At 45.6% G+C, this 21,174-nt stretch overlaps 1 long non-coding RNA gene across 1 annotated transcript in view; it reads left to right on the forward strand.

The window, feature by feature from the left end:
* The window catches only part of LOC139185335 (uncharacterized), a 128,227-nt gene that overhangs the window by 12,998 nt on the left and 94,055 nt on the right, over positions 1-21,174 (forward strand). Inside the window, exon 2 of the long non-coding RNA XR_011568961.1 lies at positions 266-471. This is a non-coding gene — a long non-coding RNA (uncharacterized lncRNA). The remainder of the gene's footprint in view (positions 1-265; positions 472-21,174) is intronic.

Below are 21,174 nucleotides of genomic sequence, written 5' to 3' on the forward strand. Positions count from 1 at the left end.
GAAAATATTCCCCTCCACTAAAAATAGGCACTGCCTTCCGGGTCCCCTCCCATCTCTTCCCTTCTCTCCTCCATCCTTTCCCCATCCCTCCCCCACTTCCCTGCCCTCTCTCTGTCCGTCTCCAGGTTAAACCCCCTTCTCCTTCCTCTCCCTTAAACCCACCAGGCCATGTGAGTGGGAGTCCTCAACTTGGCTCAGCTGTCCAGGCAAACCCAGCAGCAGATGGGCCTCCTGGTCCTTCTTACCAATGTCTTTCGTCCTCCAGGTGCTGCCGGCAGCCCTGAGGTGCAGGGGCCCTGCCTCCCACTCCAGGGCAGCCTGCTGAAGCCCATGGTTCCCAGCTGCCTGTTGGCTGGCCTAGAAGCTGTGGCCCCACTCTGCGATTCTGGGTCTTGGCTGGAAGTTTCAGAAGCACACGCAGCAGTGACTTCCTCCTTGCGGTGGCGACTGGATCAGCAACTGCCAGGACAGGTTCGATTTCACCTTCCTTGTCTTCAGTCTCTTTGTCATCTCCTCTGAGCTGAGAGCTTGGACGAGGGCCTCCCAGACCAGCCCCTACAAGTAATCTGAGCCTTTTGGCTTTTGGCTCCTTTCACTTTTCCAGTCAGAAGCTGCTTCCCTTGGTTCCGCAGCTTTCCTGTCAGCAGGCCTGCGGGACTGTCTGTATCGGGGGAAAGAGACTGTTTAGGGTGGGGAAACCAACAAGAACTTAACCTTAGTGACTGTTCCACGGGCCCACAGAGCTCCCCGTTTATCAGATCAGAATGTTTGGAGAGTGCTTTGCTGTAACTGCTGTGCTGGCCCCACAGATGTGAACCCACCAGAGATGTGATGGCTGGTTCCCATCGCGATCTGACTGCACCCACAGGGCTCCGGCTGCTCCCAGGGCTGGGGGAGGGGCCGGAAGTCTGGCTTCCTGAGAGTTAGATAGGACTCTGAGAAGTTGGCAGGGAGATGCTGTCTGAGTCACATCTTGAGAGAATTTGGGAGGAGAAGTGCTTTTCTAAAACTTCTCCACATGGAAAATTAGGCTTGGCGTTCAACAGGAAATGGGGGACAGGGGATGGTGGGGGGTGTGCTTTTTCAGGGGTGGTCTCAGTGACAGGTGACATCTGAGTCTTGCAGTGAAGAGAGTCAGGATCGTGGAAAGTGTCCCATGTTCTGGTGGTGAGAGCTGAAGACCAGATGAAGCTATCTGGATGGTGTTAGGGCTTGGAGCTCCCACGTCTACATTGACTCCTGCCCCTGGAAGCGAGGCTGTGGACAAGCTGGTGGGTAGAGGGGGAGCTGGAGAACCCTGCTTTGCAGTAGTTCTGGAACCCTGGACTGGAATCAGAGAATTGCTGTCCTTGGGCGCTGGGAAGTGAGTACAAAGAGGAGATCATAAATAGGTGATGTGCTTTCCTGAGAGCTGGAGAAAGCCCACCTTTACCTTTACCTGCTGAGGAAGGGAGTCCTGGTTAAGAGGTGGGAAAGGCCTTGGGGTTACCCACTCAGAAGTACAGCTCAACTGGAGAGAAGAGGAAAGTCCTGATTGGTTGGTGCTGACTTTAGAGGATTGCGGGGGGACTGTGAAAGTTCAGTGGAGACAGGCAGGTGCAACAGGCATGTGAGAGCAGTGAGACCACCCTTGCTGAGCCTGCCCAGCGGCTCCTACTGCTGCAGCTGTGCTTGGGAGTGAAGTGTCGAGCTGCCTGTTTCAGGAGCCCTGTATCTCTCATCACCATTTCCTGCAAAGCAGTCTTTCACGAATGACCGCGGGACATACTCACAACCCCTTCTTCAAGCTCACAAGGTAGAGACCCTCTCCTGAGGCCAAACTCCCTGGGAAGTGGTGGAGACAGGATTCATGCCTAGGTCCAGAGCCCAGGTTTTTACCATGGACACTAGGGGACCTCTCATATACAGGGACCCTGAAGGAATATGGCAGGACCTGTGCTCTGGGTGGGGCTACACATTTTCTTAGGAGACAGAAATCACCAAGACTTTTGTTGTGGCAGCAGCAGAAAGGACCAGTGGAGGAGGTGTCCTTTGCTCCTTGCATTTATGTGTGTCTGGAGAGGAGCAGTAGCAAGAGGCTGCTGGGCTTGTCATAGGCACTCAAGGGAAGAGTGCCTGCCCTGGATTTCACACTATCTAGCCTGAAACATCTGGAAATACTTAGTCATAAGCTCTCCTGGTACCTGCACGCCACAGAGAAGTGGCATTTGGGACGTGGCTCTTAGGACATATTCCTTCGTCTCAGTGCATTTAAGTTGTGTAAGCATCTGAGGTCCCTCCTAAGGGTTCGGAGACCTGAAGTTACCTCCTGCTCCCAAGTGGATTGTGGGGCTTCCCTGGTGGCTCATATGGTTAAGAATCTGCCTGAAATGCAGGAGGCCCAGGTTCCCTCCCTGGGTCGGGAAGCTCCCCTGGAGGAGGAAATGGCAACCTACTCCAGTGTGCTTGGAGAATTCCATGGACAGAGGAGCCTGGTGGGCTACAGTCTATACAGTTCAGGGTTGCAAAGAGCTGGACACGACTGAAGGACTAACACTTTGGTTTTCTCAGTGTAATGTTGGAGAAGTCAGGGTGAGGTGACTCAGAAGGCCCCGAGCATTATCATAACGGAGAGGGAAAGACCCAGGTTGCTTCTGACAGCCAGAGAAATACCTGTTTTAGGGCAGAAGTGAGGGATAGGATCTTGGTAATGTTGAGGAAAACATGACATTTTGTCTGATACCGAGAGAGGACCCAGCGGAACAGATTTGCATTGATGTTCTACATGGGTTCCTCTGGTGATTCATGGGCCAGCCACAGAAAAACGTGTGAGGTTTTCAAAAGTATTTCCTACAGCAAATTCAGTTCCACATTGAAAAGCGCCCAAGAACGAGCATTTGAACAGCAGAGCTGCAGCAGTATATGCTTTACTAGGTGAAAGGCTTCCCAATTTAAAAAAAAAGCTTAAAAAATTTTTTTTTATTGGAGTCTAGTTGCCTTACAATGTTGTGTTAATCTCTTCTGTGTGGAAAGGGGAATCAGCTATACATACACATATATCCCCTCTTTTTTGGATTTCCTTCCCATTTAGGTCAGCACAGAGTACTAAAGTAGCATTCCCTGTTCTATACATTATTTTATTCATTCGTTAGTTAGTTATCTATTTTTGGCTGCACTGGGTCTTCGTTGTTGCACATGGACTTCCTCTAGCCGCGGTGAACAGGGGCTACTCTTCATTGCAGTACACGAGCTTCTCATTGTGGTAGCTTCTCCTGTTGCAGAGCGTGGGTTCCAGGGCAGTCCAGCTTCAGTAGCTGTGGCTCCTGGGCTCAACAGTCATGGAGCACAGGCTTAGTTGTTCTTCATCATGTGGAATCTTCCCAGGCCAGGGATCAAACCTGTGTACAGTGGATAATTTTTAAAAATTGATTTTACAAATCAGGGTGAACAGGCAAGGAGACCCCTAAGGGCATGTGGTCTTTCCAAAATGGCTTGCAGGGCAAAAAGTTTGAAAGCCTCTATCAGGAAGAACAGGTTCAGTTTCCGAGGTCTCCTTATTTGGGATCCCAGCAAGCCCTGTTTCTAGTGAGAGACTAATTGCCTTCTTTCCCTTTGTAGGGGTGGAGAGAAACACTGCTGTCAGGCCTGTGGGCTGGAGAAGGGAGAGATCACTACCCCTGAGTCATAAATATCTGCATCCTTTCTTTTAACAATGGTGTATCTATATCCACGTAGAAAAAAAAGACTTGGGGAAAACACCAAATGTGCATGGTGGTTCACTGTAGGTGATTTGAAATTTTTTTTAATGCTTAAATTTTTTTTCAGAATTCCCGTAGAGAATATGTGTTTGTTTAATAAGGAGAGGAAAAAACCCACATAACTACCTCTCTCAGGTAGAAAAATAACAAACATTTATAGAACACTCTGATTTGTAAAGTCCTTCTCACATACATTCTAGTTTAATCCTCTCAACAGCACTCTCTGATGATGATTTCTATTTCAGCTTCAGAACACAAGCCTCAGGAGGTTTAAAAACTTTCTCAAGGACACGTACAAGCCAGAGTGGAACCTGGCCTTCTTAATAGGTTCCCTCATCCATTAGGATTCCAGAATTTTGGGATGAGAGGATTGAAAGGCTGCAGAGGGAAATGCTAATCTCATGGGAGGTGAAGATTGGCGGCTGCTCTTTGGAGAACTGGGGCCATCATTCTTCTGGTTTCATTTGGTGATGATTTCTGAGCTGAGTATAAAACATGCCCTCAGGGTATTGGTTCTCTGGAGCTCCGAGCAGCTGGGTTTTGCTCTGCCCAGCTCACCACTCTAGTTGGAGACATTTAGGGAACTGCTGCCCGCAGTCACCCATGGCCCCATACTTTCCTCCTTTCCTGGGCCCAAGGCAGAGCTTCTTCCTTGTGTTGGACAAAGTGAGAGGCACAAGATCCAGGGTTGGCCAGCCTCTTTACACCCTAGTCCTGGGCTCCTCTAGGAGCCAGGAGGTGCCCTCTGTTGGAGTAGAGGCTTCCAGGCTGAGGCGGGGAGTTTAGAGATGAAGACAGGGAGGTGGAGGGTGAAGCAGATTCTCTTTCAGAGCTGGAAAGAGGGAAGGTAAATTGCGACCATTGGCAGAGCCATCAGAGGGTGCTCAGGGAACACTGCAGCTGGCAGTCCTCCTTCTCTGTTGGGTGTCAGCCTCGCTGGGGTGAGAGGCTGGTGTATCCCTGCTCATCAGTGTGGACCAGCTGGAAAAATTCTCAAGTCCAGTTGATTGGGAAGGAAGATGAGAAGGCCTGTTTTTTCGAGAGATAAAAGAAGTGGTGTGTTGGAGTCAGCTCCTTCCAGCTTTCAAGAGGCCAGGTGTTCTGTTTTCAAGAATCTTGTGAATCATCATGCTGATAACAGCTTGACATTGGTCTTGGGGGAGTATTTCCACCATGAAAATGGACAAACACTACAAATCAGAGTTTCTCCCTGCCAGAGAATTGGTTTACCTGCATTCCCCTGGATAGGGGCACCATTTACCTCATGGTTTTGGGCTTGCTTTGGCCTTTTAAGGGAGACACTGACAGTGATGTCTGACTCTGAGCTTCTCTCTATGATGTTACAATGGGACATGGGGTCACCCTTGACCTTGGCGTTCCTTTTCCTATCCCTAAATCACAGAGGGAAGGCTTGGCTGGAAAGGGACCTCCTGTGTCCTCTGTTCCTAGTCTCTCTAGGCCACATGGCAGCTAGCACAGTGCCTGAGGCAAAGTACATGCTCTGGAAACATTTGTTCAAGGGGTCCAAGGAGTCACTATCACCTGTTAGAATTTCACAATTTTCCTGGCTGTGGTCAGTAGAGGGCACTATAGGACTAATGATGTTTGACCTATAGCTCCTGATTCTCTTTAAACGAAAAATCATAATTTGAAAGAAACAGAAAGGGGCCCAACTGATTGGGTGAATTTTAGGTGAAACACCAATTTTGAAAAAAAATTGCAGTGAGCAAGTGGTGGATAATAGTGAATAGTGCTCTGGCACTTTAAAGTTTACAAAAAGCACCTGGCCTACACCATCTTGTATAATTCTCACGGACAACCCTGTGAGGCAGGTGGAAGCATCACAGTGTAGTGGATACATGTGTGGGCTCTGAAGTCAGCGTCTGGGCTTCACATTCTGACTGTGTTGCTTATGGACTGTCTAACTTTGGACAGGTCATGAAGTTTTCCTGTACTTGGGGATAACTCTGGGGCTTGACTTGGTGTGAAAATCAAGGTTGGTGTGAAACGGGAGGAGACTTATAAAGTACTTAGGCTGTTTTGCAGGTAATAAGTGGTTTATTACCTATTGATTTGCTTAGTAACTCATTTTTCTTAAGGAACTCACAGCTAACTTCAGCCCAGTGCTCTCCAGGCCTCATGATCTGAACCTGAGTGCTCAAAATCAAGGAGGTTTCCTGTCCTGAGCAGTTTAACCCTGGCACCATAAGCTCAAAAGACTTCAGGGCCAACAGGTGTAATAAGATAGAAACAGTGGGGATTCTGGCTCTTTCTGACACAGGAATAGATGTGCAGAATGAGTATAACCAGATCATCTGATTTTTCAAGAGAAGCAGGGACTCCAGATTTTTATGTGCAATATCCCAATTGATAAATCTTGTCAACTGATGTTGTTGTTCAGTTGCTAAGTTGTGTCAGACTCTTTGTGACCCCATGGACTGCAGTCTGCCAGGATTCCCTGTCCTTTACTATCTCTCGAAGTTTGCTCAGACTCATGTCCGTTGAGTCGATGATGCCATCTGACGGACATGAATTAAGTTTTATAAAAAGCAACACAAAACAAAACACTGTGGGAACCAAGTCAAACATGTTTGTAGGCTGCATCCACCTGTACTACCAGTTAGCCGTCACTGGATAAGCCTGAAGGTAGTGGGTGAGGGGGTGGGCTGGGGTGGTTGTGGCGCATGCTCCTGGGGGCAGCAAGGGTAATCCCATGACCAATCCTTTGGAGAGCCTTGTCAAAAGCCAGTGTATTTCACGTAATTGATTATTTTCTCCCTTGGGCTGAGTTAAGTGGCAGTCTTTGCTCTTTCTATAAAGAATCAATTCCTCGCTTAAGTAGTGTTGAAAGTTTCTGGATGAAAATTAGAATGATTAGAATCTATCTGCAGCCCTGCAGTGTGACTCCTGGCAAGTTTCAGACTCCCACTCACCTCCAGTACAGGCAATGCAGCAGTTTCCTTTAAGATCAGCAGTGGCTGTTCTCTTCCTTCTATTCAGAAACTTGCTCAGAGAAGGAGGCTTCACTTTTTGAGTGTCAGGTCAACAGCCCCCCTCATTGGTCTACATTGGATCTGCCCCACTCCTAACTTTGAATTATTCTTTTCATTGCTTGCTTGTTTTAACACTCAAGAATCTTTGGAAACATGCATACCTGTGGTATAGTCCGTACAGTGAGTCAAAGCAGGCACAAGAGGCATGTCATTTTGGGTCCTTTGAGAAACAGACACCAGGATGGAATGAAGTATGCAATAGATGTATTGGGGAGGACACCTTTTTTTTAAACAAACAAACATTGATTTATTTATTTTGCTGTCCTGGATCTTAGTTACAGCATGTGAGATCTAGTTCCCTGACCAGGGAGTGAGCATGGACCACCTGCATTGGGAGCATGGAGTCTTAACCACTGGACCATCAGGGAAGTCCTGGCAGGACACCTTTGAAGAATAAACGGCAGGGGAGCAGAGGTTGGTGAGAAGAGCCTTCAGGCAACAAGGCAGGCCTGAGACTTGCCGAAGGAGAGAGGACAGGAAAGAGGATTTGGGTAGAAAGAACCTTAGGCTGGAGCTCAGCCCCAAGAAAGTCTTGGCCAGGCTGATTGGAAGCCCAAGAGCCGAGGCATTTCCTGACCAGGCTGTGCTCCTCTTGCTGTTCTCTGGATAAAAGAATTAGGTGCAGTCTCTTCTTTCTGCCTTGAATGTCTGGAACTGGAATTGTCCTCCTATGACTCTAAAGATGGTGGAACAGAAATGAAGAAAGAGGCTGAGCTACTGATGATATTACTGAACTGTTGCTTGGTGATGTCATTTATGCCTATTCTGGGCTACTTACTAGATGAGAAAAATAAACCTATCTCCAGATTTCTCATATGAGAAAAACAAACCACACTTCCTTGAAGGCTCTATTAGCTGAGTTTTATGTTATTCCAGCCAAAACACCAAAACATCAGAAGAACTTGGTGTGACAGAGAGCCCAGATGTTGATGATGTCATCTGGCTCCATGAGGACAGCTGTGCCTGAAGCTAGCTCAATGCCCAGAACTTTTTGATATAGAGACAGTAAGTTCTCATTTTGCTTCAACAGTTTAGGTTGGATTTTCTGTTGCCTGAAATTAAAAGACTCCTCATATAACTATTAACAGATAGCCAAGTAGACCAGTAGAGTTTTCCAGCTCCTCTCAGTCGCTCCTCCATAGTTTTTGGTGAGAGAGTGAGAACGTTAAAGGAAGGAGAGAAGGAAAGAATGACACACAGTAGTAAGGCTTGAGCTAGTCTGACAGAAGACTGGTATGCTTTTATAGTTCCGTGTCCAGAACTTGCTAGCTTCCCTAGGGGTCCTAGCTTCCCTCCTCAGGGTTTTTGTTCCTGACTGGTAAAGGTTTACCCTTGACACCTTGCAAGCACCCTGACTACCGTGAGTACTGCGACTCAGTTTCCCATTCCAAGCCACCCAGCGCCGCATTTCTGGGGTCCTTCATTCTCCATGATTCTTCCTTAGACGTAGCATGACCCATGCCTATTAACCCAGCTCCTTAACCAGTCTGGCTGTCTCCTAGGTTTCCCTTGGTCTAAGGGCCATAACCCCCTGGTACTTACTGGTCTCCAGGACTTTCATCACTTCTGAGAAGGGACCATTTAGTCCAATCTTGGTGTGGACCAGCATTAATAGGCAATTGCCACAGGGAGATAATACAGGAAGAAAAATGGCTAAAAATATACAGTGAATCACAGAAAATTACATCTCTTAAACCCTACAGTGTATTCCTATTGCCATAGCAACCCCCGGCTAGTAAAGACAGAGCTGATTTATTGCTGGCTTTCCCCAGCACTCAGTTCTGCCAGAAGCACCTCCAGCCTGTGGTGGGAGTCCCAGTGAGGAGAGAGATGGGGACATCACTGATCCGGTGTTTTCTCCCCTCCATCCCTTCCAGTGTATTTCTGTAGTGAAGGAACCTGAGTTGCTTCCATTGCAACCCAGATTGTCTCCCAGTGCCTTTTGTGAGATGAAGGTGACTGTTTCTAACCTCTGACAAAATATCCTGCATCTTGCCAACACGAATCCCCGTGGCAGCAGAGGGCTGACTTCCTGGAGGAGTCAGTATGGATGGGCACGTGAGGAGGCTGTTGGTACAAGGCTGGTCTGAATGGAGGAGGGGAGGAGTCTGCCTCGTTCCTTCTCTTTTCCTTTCCTTCACCTCTCCACCTGGCATTCTCTTTCCCCCACTTCCCTGCCCCTTCTGTCTCCTCTGCTATTTCCTCAGTAGGTCCACTGTGACACGGACTGCCCGGGAGATGGGAGGAGTCAAGCCTTTACATAAAATATGAGTCTGATACAGAGAGAGACAATTCAATGCACTTTAACAAACATTTTGTTATTCCATTGGCACTCTAAAATTCATTGGTTCGTAATGTGTATTTTGTCATAATGTTAAAAACGAGATTCCTGATTGATATTGAAATTTTCATAGTTTGGAGGAATATTCTGGACAAGTTCTGGAACATCCTCTCTCAAAAATAGCCCTGCCTGGACATGTCAAAAGGACAAAGGAGAGAGCTGGAAGTCTCTCCCACTGGCCAAATTGCCATTTGGCAACCTTCATAGTAGTAATTGGTTCAGGCAAGAGCTATCAATGGAGGTATAAGCCAGTGGGTAAAAATTTGATGAAAAGCAGTATTTTTATACAATCTCAAAGTTCCTTCTCATAAAATATGCATTGATTTCAAAAAGAAATACAGTAACTTCGCAGTGGAGAGGCTTGACAGTCCCCGCCTGAAACAAACAGTCCAAGTTAGCATCACAAGGGACAAATCAGTATCATGCCTCTCCCGATGTGATGCGCTAAGAAGGGCACAGTATCCCCTCCGTGGTACTCCTGCCAAAACTGCGCAGCCTGAATCTAATTGTGAAGGAACATCAGAAGGTCTAAAAGTAAGGGACAGTCTATTCAATAAGCGGCTTTTATTCTTCAAAAATGTCAATGTCATGAAAGACAAAAACCGACGAACTAACCTAATTGGAAAAAACTTGCAGAGACCTGACAACAGGGGATCTTGGATTGGATTCTGGATCCAATACTTTTTTGTTTACTGCTGTAAAGAACATTGCTAGGAAAACTGATGAAGTTTGGAACAGATGTGTAGGTTAGGTGCTAGTATTGTATCAAAGTAATTTCCTGATTTTGATCATGTATTGATGTCATAAAAGAAAATGTCCATTTTCTCCCCTGGGAATCTCACACTCAAGTCTTTAGAGATAAAAGGGCATCATATCTGTAACTTACTTTCAACCAGTTCAGGAAAAAAGTATGTAAGATAAATGGATAGATGATAGGAAACGATAAGCAAATGAGGTGGTTTACAGGAATTCCCTGCATTTTTCTGTAGAAAGGACTTTTCTATAAGTCTGAAATGATTTCAAAATAAAGATGAAAAAATAGCCCATCTTCAGACTGCAAGTCCTTTTAAGTAATTTTCTTCCCATTCTCCTTGCCCCCATTTCCCCCACTGATAGTGTTTAGTCCTCACAGCTCCTGCACAAAGCAGGGGAATCTTGCCATAATGAGGGAGGGTGTGTGACGCGCCTGTGTGTGACTGAGGAAAAGGCAACGTCTCCCTCAGGGTGTCACCAGAGGCCAAACTTGAAGCCAGGAGAAAGTCATTTTACAATACCCAGACCAGGCTAGGGAATAAAGTCAAAGGCCCCTTGATGACTCCTTTCAGATTTCTGAGGGAAGGGAGGGTGTGGCCTGGGCGGGATGTTCTGACCCAGCTCAGTGAGAGCTGACAGCCAGCCTATGATGTGAGAAAGCCCAGAAATGAATCCTCGTTCTTTCTCTCTCTCTTTCATGCCTCCTCACCCCTCCCATCTCTTTCCTCTTATTTTGTAGAATCTTTCTGAACACCCTGATAACTGGTAAAGGGGCCCTTTCTATGAGGGACAGAACATCTCTCCACAAAAGTGGGCACTTTCTTCCCCTGAGGCCATGGAAGGACGCTCAGTGTGTAGAAACCTGCTAGCTTTGGGCTTAGAAGGTGGCAAAGTGGACCGGAGAACCACGTGAGGCCTCGTGCTCCATCTTCCTACGTTTGGTCCAGCCCATCCAGAGCTTGTATCCAGGGCCAAAACCTGGCATACAAGTCCCAAAGCACATACCCCAGTGTCTACACAATGGTCATGATGTGGAAAGACACCAAAGGAAGGTCATCCATGGGCTGCATTGACATTCACTCCCCTGCTTTCTCTAATAGCCATTTACTTTAATTTACTCATCTCAATACTGTGAGCGGCAGTGGAGCAGAAAGTGGTTCTGCTGTTTCTAAATGATCCTGATCAAATGAAATAATGTCTTGATTTCTTCCCAGAGGTCCAGGGACAATAACTAGAGAATCTAAAGCCTAAGGAATGGGTGGGGTAGAGATGGAAGTGGGTAGAGAGGAAGTAGGGTAGATGGTAGAGATAGATGCCCCTGGAAGTGGGCATCTGTCCGTCTCCTAGCTCTTAGAACACTGCCTTGTGGTGGGAGGGAGGCACAGGGAAGGGAAAAAAATGGAGTCATTTTAAGTTCTGAAAAGATGATATTTGTCTCAATCTACCATCAGCCAGATATGAGTTATACAAATCACATAGGCACAAGGCTTCAGGCTGGACTGTGAAAAAGAAACTTTAAATATTAAAGAGCTGGTCAGCTCTAATCTGATCCATTTAGAGTGAAAAGTAAAGACACTATGTGTAAGACCTTTTTAAAGAGGCCACAGTCTGTATGTTTCTGCAGAGAAGCTAGACCTTCATGGCTGGGCCCAAGATTGTGCATAAATTATAGAGGCTCCAACTTCTTGCCATTGTGTGGCCCATTTGTTCACATACTAACCTCAAATGGCTGGCTTTGTTTCAGAGTTACTGTACACCAAGTAGCAGCATTTTTTATCAATCAAGTGGGGATCAGGCAATAAATGACTTGATATAAAATTTAGACCAGCACTAGACAGACCTGTAAGAAACTGTAAAACTAACTCTGAGATGGAGGTGGGAGTGACCAAGAAACTCCCTGTTCCATCCCAATAAATGTTATGGGGAGAGCCAGGCTCCTTCCATCTGGTTGATTCACTTGGATCTCTAGGACCGAATGACCTGAGGGGAATTTTAGTTTTTTCAAGGCTCCCATATGGAAAAATATTATTTTAAAAAATATTATTATTGTTACATAGGAAATTCATTATTTTCATGGGACAACTTATACCTTCTTTTATTTTGCTAATCTAAGGAAGCGTATCTATACTTTCAGAACCAGTATTTGTAATTTCAACAAGAAAGTTTCTCACTAAGATCTCAGAACTCACATTACTATATTTAAGGAATGAGTAACTATACTTAAGGAATGAGCAGGGATCTGCAAAAGGAGAAGCAGGTGCCTTGCTGGAGTCCGGGGACAAGTAAGCTCCACAGCAGAGGGAGGAGCTGGGTGAGAAATCCACGACCCAGTGATTGTGCTGGAGAAGGCTCCAGCACTGTGGGTGGCGCCGTGGGTCAGGATGAGTGTGTTGTCTCTTGAGTGTGAGTTCTGCCAGGGATTTCATTTCCCACAGTCCACCCTGGTAATAGTCTCTTTGGTTTATTGCTCAGAACTGGGGCAAACTCTTCTTTTAAAGTTAAAAAAAATAGTACCTTTTATTTATTTGGCTACACTGAGTCTTAGTTGTAATTCACAGACTCTTTAGTTGCTCCATGAAAATGCTTAGTTGTGGCATGTAGGATCTAGCTCCCTGATCAGGGATCAAGCCCAGGCCCCCTGCACTGGGAGTGCAGAGTCTTAGCCCCTGAACCACCAGGGAAGTCTCCCTGGGGTAAACTCTTTTAGCCTCTTGAGTCTGCACTTGGGACTTGGCAATTTGCAGCATCATAATGGTCCATTTCTTCTTCCTGACAGATAAACCCTATGACCTTTTGTTTTCATCATGTTTACTATGGTAGGTTAAAGATGGATGCAAATTCTTTGCCTCTTCTCTCATCAAGAGTAGAGTCTGTGTCCTCTTTTAATCTAGACTGAGCCTAAGACTGGCTTTGACAAACAGAGTGCCCTCGAAATGTAAGAAGTCTGGCTTCCCTGAGACTTCCATGCTGTTAGGAAGCCTGAGCTAACCATGCGGAGAGAGGAGAAGCCATGGGGTAAAGTGCTGAGGTGCTACTCATGTGAGTGATTGTTTTAGCCCTACCTGCCCGGTCACCAAGTAAAGGAAGCCAGATGAGTGACTCCAGCCAATGGCATATAGAGCAGGACAACCACCTAACAGAGCCCTGTTGGCTGACTTAGAGTACCATAAGCAAATAAGATGGTCGATTTAAGCCAGTAATTTTGGGGGTGATTTATTATCTCGTTAGTTAACTAAAGCATATACAATCAAAGCTAATGGAATTAGTGACCAATCCACCATTACCACATGGAAACAACGGATCCCAGATGGATAAATCTTTATGTCATTCAAATAAAAAATTCCACTGAGCCGGGAGCGAAGCCCAGAAAAACTCCAGGATTCCAGCTGTGGTCTACGTGATGTCAGATGGGAATAACATTTTTCTGAGAACAGCTCTTTTTTTCTTATAGTTCCTCTACTTTACTGGGTCCCATGTTTTCTATCCTGTTTGACTATTATAGCTCCCTACTGTAGCCCCATTATCCAGGGGTACATTCATTTTACTTTTAAATGTCTCCAGAGAATACCATAATAGTAACATTTGTAAATAATCTAGCTGTCCAACAGTAGGGGACCACAAAAGTAATTTATGGTGAAAGTGAAAGTGAAGTCACTCAGTCATATCCGACTCTTTGCGACCCCATGGACTGTAGTCTACCAGGCTCCTCCCTTCATGGGATTCTCCAGGCAAGAGTATTGGAGTGGGTTGCCATTTCCTTCTCCAGGGGATCTTCCTGACCCAGGGATCGAACCCAGGTATCCCACATTCCAGACAGATGCCTTAACCTCTGAGCCACCAGGGAAGCCATTCATATAATTAAAAGCATGAATTTATTAAAATTGATGCTATGTAAGGGTATCATAAGCATAGAGAGGTATTCCCAGTATATATTATGAAGCAATTTGATCTCACTTAAAAATCTTATGTACTGTATCTATATATGCCTGGAAAAGGACATGAAGGTTTGCAACAAGATTGAGTAGGATATGGGGACCTTATGCTTCTATTTGAGTTTCCTGAATAAGTGTGTATATAGCTTTTCTAATATGATAAAACAGTAAAAGAAGTTTTATTTAGGAGGTGGAAGTAGTGATACGATGGTAGGAAGTCTGCCAGGTCCCTAAGGGAAATGGAATTGGGTTGCAATGATGTTGTGGCTTAGACTGAAATAACTGTGTTTTTTAAGGGATACCCACCCAGGATTTGCCTTCTTGCACACAGAACCTGCCTCAGGCAGCCTGCCCACAACATGACCCCTATTTATAGCAGCCAGAAATCTGGACTTATGCAGATTCTCAAGTGAAATAAGAATTAGAGTCAGCATCATGGTTATTGAGTGGTCTTGCCAAAACTTTATCATCAAATACTATTTATTAAAGGGCTTTCCTGGTGGCTCAGTCGGTAAAGAATATACCTGTAATGCAGGAGACTCAGGTTCGATCCCTGGGTCAGGAAGGTCCCCTGGTGAAGAGCATGGCAAGCCACTCCAGTATTCTTGCCTGGAGAATCCCAAGGACAGAGGATCTTGGCAGGCTACAGTCCATAGGGTCCCAAAGAGTCGGACACGACCGAAATAGTTGAGCATGCATTCATGCACTATTTATTAAATGCTGTCTTGCTTTAAGGAACCAAGAAGTAGGATTCTGTTTCCCTGTATCATTCACCATTGTGTTTCCCAGCAAGAGGAGGGTTCCTTTCCTGAAATGGCCAGCACCTTCATTTCCCTGAAGTCATATTACTAGGCAGAGTTTTCCAGGGAAAGAAACTGCTGATTCAACCACATACCACCAAGCAAATGTTTGGTTGCTCTTTGTGACTTCTTGTCTGGCTCTCATTTCTTTTCCCTATGTCCTACCAGAAAATACAAGAGTATATCTGTGTGTGGTGGACATGTGTTGTCCAGAGTCTCCTTCTCTCTTCTGTTAGAAACAGCACCCTGCTTTGCTTCTAAGGAACCACCTCCATCCATTGTTTATGTGGTTGGGGGTGGAATAACCTCATCACCTGGCACATGACCCATGTTTGGCCAATTAGCATATTCTGTTCTTCTGGCAGGAGACTTAAGAGATGTGGGTTCAGTTCCTGGGTCAGGAAGATCCCCTGGGGGAGGAAATGGCAATCCACTCTAGTATTCTTGCTGGGAGAATCCCCTGGACAGAGGAGCCTGGAGGGCTACAGTCCATAGTGTTGCAAAGGACATGACTGAGTGACTGAGAATGCACACATATTCTCCTGGCCACAGGCAAAAGGGCCACCGACAAGTATGGGACATGGGTCAGGCCCCAGAGACTCAATTCTGGGACTTTTGCTGAAACATTCAAGAAATGGGTGGACGGTTTCTACTTGGGTTGTGAAGTTGATAGATTGCAAGTCCAGACAGCTTGTGGCTGTCTTTGTCACAGGCTCAAAGGAAAAGCCTACCTGAGAGTAAAGGTAACACAGAGGAAAGCAGAGCTAAGAGAAGGAAAGAATCAGATTTTTGAAAATGTCATCTTTTGGAAACCAGAGCCAGCTACTCCAGAATTTTTTAGTTGTGAAAGCTAGGAAAGTCCTTTTTATCCCCACTTAAGACAGTTTGAGTTGGACTTCATTCATAAGAAAGGTGGGAGAAAGTGGCATCTGAGTGAAACCTATACGGTTGGGTAGAATCATAACTTTTTATTTTTGCAGTATTTTACAGCTTTTGCAGCATATTCTCACATAATTGCATTTGAACCTCATGATGATCTTATGAAGTTGCAAAATCCTTATAATTATTTCCGTTTTACAGAAGAGGACACTGAGGTTTAGAGAAGTTAGGTGATGTGTGCAGAGGCATAGGGCTGGAGAGTAGCAGAGCTGGGGCACAAATCCAGGCTCCCTGCACTGCCTGGAGGTGCTTCTGAGCATAAATCAGGTTTGGTGGGCAGAGAGGAGACAGAATGGGATGTTGGAGAATATATTTCTCAGTGACAGGGACTATTTTGGCTCTTTTTGCTTCTCCTATGATTGCCTAGTACAGCACTAAATACATAATAACAATAATAACTAATATTTAGTGTTTGCCACGTGCCCACATTAGGCAAAGTAAGCACTTTACTTGGATTATCCGTCTTCTTTTGCTTTTTCCAACAATGATATGAATAAGGTATTTTTATCTTGGGGGTTCCCTGGTAGCTCAGATGGTAAAGAATCTGCTTTGCAGGAGACTCGGGTTTGATCCCTGGGTTGGGAAGATCCCCTGGAGGAGGGAATGTCTACCCACTCCAATGTTCTTATCTGGAGAATGCCATGGACAGAGGAGCCTGGTGGGCTACAGTTCATGAAGTCACAAAGAGTTGGACACAACTGAGTGACTCACGCACACGCACACACACACACACAGACACACACACACACACCGCCTCTTTCAGTTCAGTCCAGTCGCTCAGTTGTGTCCAACTCTTTGCGACCCCATGAATCGCAGCACGCCAGGCCTCCCTGTCCATCACCAACTCCCGGAGCTCACCCAGACTCACGTCCACTGAGTCAATGATGTCATCCAGCCATCTCATCCTCTGTCTTCCCCTTCTCCTCCTGCCCCCAATCCCTCCCAGCATCAGAGTCTTTTCCAATGAGTCAACTCTTCCCATGAGGTGGCCAAAGTACTGGAGTTTCAGCTTCAGCATCATTCCTTCCAAAGAAATCACAGGGCTGATCTCCTTCAGAATGGACTGGTTGGATCTCCTTGCAGTCCAAGGGACTCTCAAGAGTCTTCTCCAACACCACAGTTCAAAGGCATCAATTCTTCGGCGCTCAGCCTTCTTCACAGTCCAACTCTCACACCCATACATTACCACAGGAAAAACCATAGCCTGGACTAGACGGACCTTTGTTGGCAAAGTAATGTCTCTGCTTTTGAATATGCTATCTAGGTTGGTCATAACTTTCCTTCCTAGGAGTAAGCGTCTTTTAATTACATGGCTGCAGTCACCATCTGCAGTGATTTTGGAGCCCCCAAAAATAAAGTCTGACCCTGTTTCCACTGTTTCCCCATCTATTTCCCATGAAGTGGTGGGACCGGATGCCATGATCTTTGTTTTCTGAATGTTGAGCTTTAAGCCAACTTTTTCACTCTCCACTTTCACTTTCATCAAGAGGCTTTTTAGTTCCTCTTCACTTTCTGTCATAAGGGTGATGTCATCTGCATATCTGAGGTTATTGATATTTCTCCCAGCAATCTTGATTCCAGCTTGTGCTTCTTCCAGCCCAGTGTTTCTCATGATGTACTCTGCATATAAGATAAATAAGCAGGGTGACAATATACAGCCTTGATGGACTCCTTTTCCTATTTGGAACCAGTCTGTTGTTCCATGTCCAGTTCTAACTGTTGCTTCCTGACCTGCATACAGGTTTCTCAAGAGGCAGATCAGGTGGTCTGGTATTCCCATCTCTTTCAGAATTTTCCACAGTTTATTGTGATCCACACAGTCAAAGGCTTTGGCATAGTCAATAAAGCAGAAATAGATGTTTTTCTGGAACTCTCTGGCTTTTTTGATGATCCAGCAGATGTTGGCAATTTGATCTCTGGTTCCTCTGCCTTTTCTAAAACCAGCTTGAACATCAGGAAGTTCACAGTTCACATATTGCTGAAGCCTGGCTTGGAGAATTTTGAGCATTACTTTACTAGTGTGTGAGATGAGTGCAATTGTGTGGTAGTTTGAGCATTCTTTGGCATTGCCTTTCTTTGGGATTGGAATGAAAACTGACCTTTTCCAGTCCTCTGGCCACTGTTGAGTTTTCCAAATTTGCTGGCATATTGAGTGCAGCACTTTCACAGCATCATCTTTCAGGATTTGAAATAGCTCAACTGGAATCTATCACCTCCACTAGCTTTGTTCCTAGTGATGCTTTCTAAGGCCCACTTGACTTCACATTCCAGGATGTCTGGCTCTAGGTTAGTGATCACACTATCATGATTATCTGGGTCATGAAGATCTTTTTTGTACAGTTCTTCTGTGTATTCTTGCCATCTCTTCTTAATATCTTCTGCTTCTGTTAGGTCCATACCATTTCTGTCCTTTATTGTGCCCATCTTTGCATGAAGTGTTCCCTTGGTATCTCTGATTTTCTTGAAGAGATCTCTAGTCTTTCCCATTCTGTTGTTTTCCTCTATTTCTTTGCATTGGTCGCTGAAGAAGGCTTTCTTATCTCTTCTTGCTATTCTTTGGAATAAGCATCTGCATTCAGATGCTTATATCTTTCCTTTTCTCCTTTGCTTTTCTCTTCTCTTCTTTTCACATGAAGAAACTAAAACTCTGAACAGTAAAGCCACTGGCCTGAAGTGACACATCAAGTAAGTAGCAGAGCAGGGGACTGCAATCCAGACCTGCTCTGTCTCAGTCACCAGGCCGAAGTGGCCCCTTTGCAAGGAACACGTGGAGGCTGTCAGCAACTCCTGGTTGGTTTTGGCCTTTCAGTTGGAGTTGGGGAAGATATTCTAGATTATTCTTTTTCTTTATTTAAAAAAAATTGAATTTCAGTCGATTTACAATACTGTATTAATTTCAGGTGTACAGCATAATGATTCAGTATTTTTACAGATTATACTCCTTTAAAAGTTATTACAAGATAGTGGCTGGAATTCTCTGTGCTATATAATATATCCTTGTTGCTATCTATATCTTTATTTTATACATAGGAATTTGTATCTCTTAATCCCATACCCTTAATTTGTCCCTCTCTCCTTCTGTCTCCACTCTGATAACCAGTAGTTTGTTTTCTGTATCTGTAAGTCTGCTTCTGCTTTGTTATATATATTTATTTGTATTATTTTTTACATTCCGCATGTAAGTGATATCACACAGTATCTGTCTTTCTCTGACTTATTTCCCTAAGCATAATGTTCTCTAGGTTCATCTATCGATACATTGCTAGGCAGCATTTCATTCTTTTTAATGCCTGAGTAATTGCCATACCACATCTTCTTTATTCATTTGTTTGTTGATGGGCATTTAGGTGGCTTCCATACCTTGCCTATTGTAAATAGTGTTGCTATGAACATTGGGATCCATGTATCTTTTTGAATCAGTAATTTTATTTTCCAGATATATATACCAAGGAGTGGAATTGCTGGCCTAGATTTTTCTTTTTAATTCTATGTCTCCTCTCCTACATTCTCTGAAATTCCACAAAGACACAGTCCTTTTCTCTCATCTTCTCACACTGGCTCTGCCTGGTTGGCTAGGCAGTGGCAAAGCCCATAGATGCTTCCAAATGACTCCTGCAACTTCCTGTCCTCCAATTTTCTGGCTCCTGCTGGTGCTTGGAAGCCCAGCATGACACTATAGGGAGAACAAGGGAAGGAAGGTCCTGCCAGGGGAAGGCCCTGTGCCTGCAAACCCTCAGAAGCCTTCCCTCTGTGTCTCCTCTCCCCGAATCCTGCTTGCTTCATCTCCACCCTGCAGGAAAGCAAACACAGCTCGTTATCTGTTTATTTTATGAAGTGCTGCCCTTGGTGTTCCAACCACCTCAGAGCAAAGAGCACATGAGTTAAAAACAATTAAAAGACATAAAACAGGGATTGGCAATGACGGGCAGTTTTTAGAATCAGCAATAAAATGCCAGTTTGAGGAGCCCCAGCTCACCCTGGGCCCTGAGGATCACCTGCGGGGCTCTGTCACCAGGAGGGGCAGGGAGAGATCTTCCTACAGCCTCAGAGTTGTTTGCTCACAAAGCCCAGACAATCCAGGCACCTTCCTTCAGACTCTGCCGTCTGAGTCTATGACTCAGCTCAGGCCAGCATCAACTGGTTTGTTTATTTCCTTCCTGTTTTTGGCTGTGGGAGGCTTGCAGGAGGCCTGCACGGTCTGCTAGGGGACAGAGGGGCTCTAAGTGCCTGGTTGGGGGGACCAGCTCAGTCGCTGGCCTGTCACTGCCTGGGCCTAGCTAGCCGTTGGTGCCCAAACAATAACAGTAATGATAATGACAGTGTTAATCACAAGAGCTACGCTGGACTGAGGCTTCTGCTCTGTGAAGGAAGGAATGTTGGCTCATCACTAAGGTTTCTCCCACTTTGAAAGATGTGTGGTTAGAACCAGGAGGGAGGAAATAAGGCAAAGCAATCGTGTAACCCAGGCTGGAGGAGAATTTGGGGAAAGGAAAGCACCATGGTGAAGCCACTCTAGCTTGAATGAAGGTCAAGGTGCTGCTGAGACTCCAGCCACGAGACACAGAAATGTTGCTAATTGTGGATAAATTTGCCTAAAGAACAAGCAATGAACCCAGACCCAGGCAGTTGGAGCTACGATTCCCAGCTAATACTTCCCAGCCTGAAGCAGGTCACTTGACTTCTCTCGACTAGTTTTCTACCTAATAAAGTGAAGGGACAGGCCTAGATAATCCCCTTATGTTGTTGCTGTTTAGTTGCTAAGTCACGTCTGACTCTTTGTGACCACATGGTCTGTCACCCGCCAGGCTTCTCTGTCCGTGGGCTTTCCCAGTTAAGAATACTGGAATGGTTTGCCATTTTCTTCTCCAGGGAATCATCCTGACTCAGGGATTGAACCTGCTTCTCCTGTATTGCCAGGTGGGTTACTTAACCTCTGAGCCACCAGGGAAGCCCCTTATAGCACTGTATCATACTGGATTGGCCAAAAGATTCTTTCAAGTTTTTCACAAGGTGTTATGGAAAAACCCAAATGAACTTTTGGGCCAACCAATAGGTTTCTGATTCTCAGAACTCAAATAGTCAGGGGTAAACATTAATTTTCCTGGTTTTATCTGCCAGGCACCTCTGGGATCTCCCAGAAAAGAAACATTTGCCAGCCTCTTGGTATCACACAGGTTTCTCTCTCTGGTGGAACCCGGGCCTCCAAGGTGGAGGTTGGTGGGGGTGGGTGTTGAAAAGAAGCATCCTATTGCTCAGTTATGCATTTATTATCACCTCCCTCCCTCCCTCTGAGTTGGTGGTTGCCAATCAGTAGCTGTTTCATTGGATCATGCATCCAGGTTCTGGAATTTCCTGAGCACCACTTCACCTGAAGAGCAGCCCCTGTGTCTCTTTGGGAAGTAATGAGGCTTCCTTTCCAGCCTCACACTGGCCCACTATCCTTCATCCTGCCGAACCTCCTCCTGGCTGCACTCATTTCTCCCTGTGCCCGGGTTTATTCAGCTGTGTTCTCCTCTGCTCCGCAGGCTATCTGTCACAGGAGGCTGTCACAGTCCAATTGGAATTCACTTGATCTTTCCTTCTGCCCTGTTCGCTGAGCAAACGCGTGCATTTGGCATT

The sequence above is a fragment of the Bos indicus genome, chromosome 10, assembly GCF_029378745.1.
Source record: "Bos indicus isolate NIAB-ARS_2022 breed Sahiwal x Tharparkar chromosome 10, NIAB-ARS_B.indTharparkar_mat_pri_1.0, whole genome shotgun sequence".
NCBI classification, from domain to species: Eukaryota; Metazoa; Chordata; class Mammalia; order Artiodactyla; family Bovidae; genus Bos; species Bos indicus.